Source organism: Anser cygnoides, chromosome 18 (genome assembly GCF_040182565.1).
Source record: "Anser cygnoides isolate HZ-2024a breed goose chromosome 18, Taihu_goose_T2T_genome, whole genome shotgun sequence".
NCBI classification, from domain to species: domain Eukaryota; kingdom Metazoa; phylum Chordata; class Aves; order Anseriformes; family Anatidae; genus Anser; species Anser cygnoides.
The window spans coordinates 3,761,395-3,767,201 of NC_089890.1; the positions used below are offsets into that span (position 1 = coordinate 3,761,395).

The 5,807-nt window shown below is 44.1% G+C and overlaps 1 long non-coding RNA gene across 1 annotated transcript in view; it reads right to left on the reverse strand.

Moving 5' to 3' along the window:
* Positions 1-5,807, reverse strand: part of LOC106041064 (uncharacterized) — a 399,163-nt gene that overhangs the window by 260,390 nt on the left and 132,966 nt on the right. Inside the window, exon 15 of the long non-coding RNA XR_010825713.1 lies at positions 705-814. This is a non-coding gene — a long non-coding RNA (uncharacterized lncRNA). The remainder of the gene's footprint in view (positions 1-704; positions 815-5,807) is intronic.

The window sequence follows — 5,807 nt, forward strand, 5'->3', positions numbered from 1 at the left end:
CTCCTCCAGCATCCTCCAATCAATACTTTACCAGGACTTGGGAGGTACCTTGGTATTTTCCAGTAACTGTGACAGAAAATGCCAGCTATATTGCAAATGCCACTGCAGCCACCAGGTGACATTTACTCCTGTGCTGGGCTTCAAAACCAGTGGGACAGATTGTGTTCCGAGCAGGAGGAGGGACAAATTTCACCCTCTGTCTCAGAGATGTTTTCATTATGGTGACTGTTACTGTTATGAAATATGCAACAATAAAATCTTACCTCTCACTGTATTCTAAAATAATATTATCTAAAATCAGAAAGATACCAAATATTAACTTTTAAATATTCTTGTTTTTCTTCTGTATCCAGAGGACAAGAAGTTTAGAAATACCAGATAATCAATTTAATTTGTACCAACTTGTAATTACATTTGCTCTACAGCTCTATAAATAAAGGTGGCAAGGGAGGAGGGGCCCCTGCAGGATTTTTGTGGTGCTGCCCTGAAGAACCTCAGAGTACTTGTCTGAAGTTCTAGCATGAGACCAGAATTGTTTTTAAATCCTCTCAATAGTACTTACACAAGAACAAAATGAAAGATGTGGAAAAGTAACTGATATTCACTCTGAATGAATATCACTGAGTCTACACCTCCCTCTGTCTGATCAGGTTACTTACAGGATGAGCTGTTGTCCTTGTTTTGCAGTCTGGCTGCTCCTTTACCTGTGCTAGATGTCTCTACGTGCAGCTCTCTCATTACTGATGCTGCTTGACCTTTTAAAAGCAGAGTTTCATCCTCTTCTGCCTTTCGTCTTCTTCCATCACTATTCAGGCTGTAACGAGGACAAGAAATAAGTTCTTTAGTTCCACTTCCCCAACTGTCCTTCCCTTCTGAACTCTTTCTAAGTAGGATTCCTATTCTACCTGAAGAGCTATCCTGCAGCTATCCTGACCAGCACCAGAGCTTGCACGGTCTGTGCCTGATTTAAACCAACAAACCGACAGTTTTCTTCCTGGTCTTGGCACCTTGTATGGCACAGGAGTACTTCAGCCTCAGCAAAACAGTATGGCAAGACGTGTCCCTTGTGCAGCAGAGACCCGCTGAAGTGCTTCCCTTCCCCTCTCACTGTATGATGTTAAACTCCGTACCCCCTCTGCAGCAGCAGAGCATCAGTGACAATTTTGCCTGTCTAATTCAAGCATAGTCAATTAAATGACAGGAAATAAATGGCAACTTTAATAATACTCCGTAACTAAAATGACTCCACAATAATTTTTGCTTTATTGCTCACTTGTGTCATATCAAGTATCACATTATTCTGAAAAGCATTCCTAGAAGGCAGAAAAGAAAAAAAAAAAAAACAGAAAACCAAACCCAACAACCAAATAATGAAGCAATGAAGCAAGGAAGCAAAACTAGTGAAAGAAGGGACCAAAGCGTGCTTTCTGTTTTCAGGTTTACACTGTTGATCTCTTTTGTAACAGCAGGCATAGCTCAGTGCAACTGATGCAGTGACTTGTAGATGCTTAAAGTAAAGTTGGTGTTTCACAGAAATTCACGTTTCCAAGTTTTGTTATGCCAAGACACTCAGCTATAGCCAGACACTGAGTCAACGCTGAATATTCACAGGAAAAAATACACAGTTCAAACCCGGGATTTAATACTTTGAAGTGTGGCATTGCCTCTGCTCCTTTAGAGATATCTGCTGAAAACTGACGTACAGGCAGACCAGATTACTTAATGCTGACATCAACTTGCTTCACCATGGATTCTTATTTGCTCTGAATGATCCTCAAGAACTGCAGAGTGTTAAATGCACACTACTAACCAGTAAATGTTTATAATGACAGTTATTTGTCATATATACTCTTAGCACTGGATGTCTGCAGGGTGGATGCAGGACCAGGCAAGAAAAAGAAACACTGAATAATTCATGTTGGAAGGGATTTCTGGAGGTCTTCAGGCCAACCTCCTGCTCAGAGCTCTTTCAGCTGTATCAGGTTGCTGAGTCAAGATTTAAATAGATTCTGTCTGGTCAAGATTTAAATATCACCAAGGGTGAGATCCCAAAACTTCTCTGGGCCCCTGTTCTGGTGTCTTACCACTGAAACTGTTTTCTTTATATCTGGAAAGGCATATCCAGAAAGGTTATATATCTGGAAACGTTCCCTAATTCCTTTTCACTTGTATCACTGCAATTTCCCCCATCAAACACTGTGTTTCTTGCCTCTCCTCCTACCCTACTAGAGGTAAAGCTAGAATTAAGCTGTGTGGAAACCCTTGCCAGCATCTGTATTTTGCAGTATTCTCTAATAACCAGCTTCTGTGCTTACATCCAGAGATGTGTTAACTCTTACCAGGATCTAAGGTCTAACCATGCAGTTACTGAGAGTTTTCCCATAAGCAACACCTAACATCATCCTGTGATGTCAATGACAATTTGTGAATGCTCAGCAATGTTTTACATTATTTAGTAAGGACTCAAATGAAATCAGTACTAGCTGGGATTTTGCTGGGCTACTGTATATGCTGCAGTAATGTGCACTGACAAGCAAATTCATGTTTTCACAAAAATAACAGGGCGAGGAAGGATCAGTGAATTTGCTGGAACGCCTGAAGCATGTCAGCACAGGAGACGTGACAGTAAAAGAAATGTTATCACCAGCTGAAGCCATGAGCTCCGTGGTCTGAAAGCAGCTCTGGCTGGCACTTTGCTTATCATTAAGTAGGAAGTCGTTCACTTTCTCTCCCAATATTTGCTGCCGTAGACCTCAAATACAATTCTTTCTGAACAGGAAAGCACTCCACAGATGAATCAGTTCCATTCGCCACGAAGGCAAACTGGTCTGCTACATAATTGATTTTCCACAGACAATTGATTTAAACTTTTCAAACCCCTCATGATGGCAGGATTAGATCTGAGCCTTTACAGTGCCCTACAGTTTGCAGGGCAAGCTCTGAGCCACGTTGCTCTTTCACTGACTTCTGCTTAATTGGATGAAGGGGACAGAGTTCAAGGGCAAGCCAACAGAAAGTATTTTATTTAAACATAGCCCTAAAGTACCTGTAATGAGGAACTGTCTCTCTCACTCCCATGTATAAATGGCAGGAGCAATGTTTCAATTCCATTCAGCTCTCTTGGCTATGTGGTTAATACGGAAACCTGATTTATTTTATCCTATAGCATTAGTTCAGGGAAATGTGTTTATTATGAGTCCCATTATAATATACTTAGCACAGTCCTTTCAAGTCATGACTAGAGGTTTATTTAGGAACTAATTCAGCACCAACTGAGGTTAAAAAGAAGCTTGCAGGTGTCAGTGGAAACTGCATTGGATCTTTACTGACTGTTACAGTTAAAATAATCGGTATTAGAGCTGAGGGAAAGCGATTAAACATTTTTACATACAGTTTATTGACATAAACGGCGTTACTTCTCTGAGCACATTATTGTTTCCAGTAAGTTTTCTTCCTAGGTTATATGGGAAATACCAAACCTCTGTGGCTGCTGGGTGAATGCATTTCCTTCTGACAAAAGTGGAATTTGGAATTCCAGAACCTGGAGGTTCCAACAGCTGCTAGGATCACTTCCAGCCACGTCAGGATGGTCAGGCAGCAATGAGCCCTCTGCCTGCAGAAACGCCTAGAGCAGCCACCCCTGCTTTGCGTAGGGGGAAAAACGACAAAAGTTTACAGTATTTCCACATCCTTAAATCTTTCTGAAATTAAAAATCAAATATGAAAAATCTCAGTTTACAGAATATTCTCTTTTTCAGTCCAATTGAGCACTCATCTATTTTCCTGCCCCAGTGCAGAGGATATACCATCCCCAGAGGCCTCTGTGCTTACGGTGGTCACAGATAGTAGCTGGACCAGAAAAGAATAACAGTTAACAGAGGTGATGTTTTATAAGACATTTTAAATCAGTTAATAATGCCTGAGGTTTGGGGGCGAAGCAAAAAAAACAGATTGGGGATTTGTCAGCAAATCTGACAGGCATGTATCAGCAAACACAGACCGTATCACTAAGCTATTCATGTTCTGAGCACCATGCACTGTTTGAAATGACCAGTGTTGAATTGCATTTTCTGTATCAAGTTGTTATAATGAAAATTTCTTTAGAACTGTATTTAACCTAGCTGAGAAACACTGCTGTGACAGAAACCAAGTCAGCCAGATCTTTCAGGTAGATCTGCCCAAACCTATTCTACTAGGACACCGTGGAAGGCCTTGGGGCTTTAACAACCAAAACCAAGGTTTTCTTTGAAAAGGAACATGAACTAACAGCTTTTCTTTTTATAAAGCTCAGAACGGTGTGGGTTAGATACAGGTTCCCACAGTGTTGCTGGGGGACGGATCCTTTCCTTAAGGTGTGCTCTCATCTCAGGGCAGCGCTCCACAGCTTGCTGGCATGCGGAAAACTGCGTGCAGGCACTCTGGGTAGCGAGGAAGTCTTTTTGTGCGCCCACGCCAAGGCCTGGTATTGTCCCTGACCCCACGGTCAGCAGCTGCACACTGGGCTCTCCCTGTGCCCAGTTCTCCCCCATCCCTGCCCCAAAGTCTCTCATAAGCATGCTCCAGGACAGAGAGGTCCCCTGCCCCTCCCAACACCTGACCCAGCAGCTCCCCTTCTGAAGGCCGATTATTACGGTCAAGGATATATAAACATCATAGGAAAAAAATAATCATAGTTAAAAAAAAATAAGCAGCAGGAATTTTGACAGACCACATTGCTTTTCCATCCACAAATGGAACCAGAGCTTGGTTTGTTAATGCCACCCCAGGGGTACCGCAATGTCTGCCTCCAGACAGAGCTGTGATTAACTCGGAGCTGTGATTAAGCACCAACGCCTTACCCGACCTGTGAGGCCAAACACCAAGAAATTGACTGACCGTGCCAAGAGGCCGTGTCTGCTGCCTGGTGCCCCAGGAGGGGTCCCCACTTTGCAGGGCGGTGGTAGCCCCCAGCAGCTCTGCAGGGGCTCCCCACTAGGGTTTCTCATTGGAGCCTCCTGCAGCGCTCTGCAAAGGGCCGACCACGTGCTGCCTTATTGCAGATGGGGAACGCGATGCGAGGGTTTGCCCGTGCTCACCCCGAAGGGGAGTTGGGGGCGCAGGGAGGGCTGGCAGCTCCTCCTGCCCTGACGTGGGGCCGCAGCACGTGCTGTGGTGTAACAGCCCTGCCAGGGGCCCATGTACTGCCAGCACGTGGTGGGCAGCTGCTCTGATGGTTTCACACGTCCAGCAGTGACCACAAGACAGCAGTTTCCACCCCCTGCATTCACGTTCCTCCCTCCTAAAGCACCAACTGTGGCGGCCAAACAGCCAGCCTGACAACAGCGTCTGAGCCTGAGACAATCAGCTCAGGACAAAGGCGAAGATAATTGCTATTGTCTCGCTCTCATCATAACAGTGCTGGAAGAACCAGGCTCCCACTGCCTCTCCTTGCCACATAAAAAAGTAGGCTGTTTGTTTTTCTTCACAGCGACACTATGAAGTTATTCTGAATTAATATACGAGCCAGTCAATAGAGAGGTTACTCCTTATGGCAGGCACGCAGGACACCCAGCTGACAAGGTGTTTTTCACATTAGAACAGCAAGGTTTTTAATGGAGTGTAAATGTCTTTAATCACCCAGGCTAAACAGCACTAAGCACAAGTTCAAGGTGACTCCAACAGCTCCTATTCAAAATCTGCATTTTCATCTTCCTGAGATTAATTCATATTTTAATCGCTTGTATCACCGATTGAAGTGCTAGCGAAGGGAGCGCTTTCATTCCTTTCATCTCCTGCTTTCGCTTCGCACAGGCAAGGTTGGACGTGAG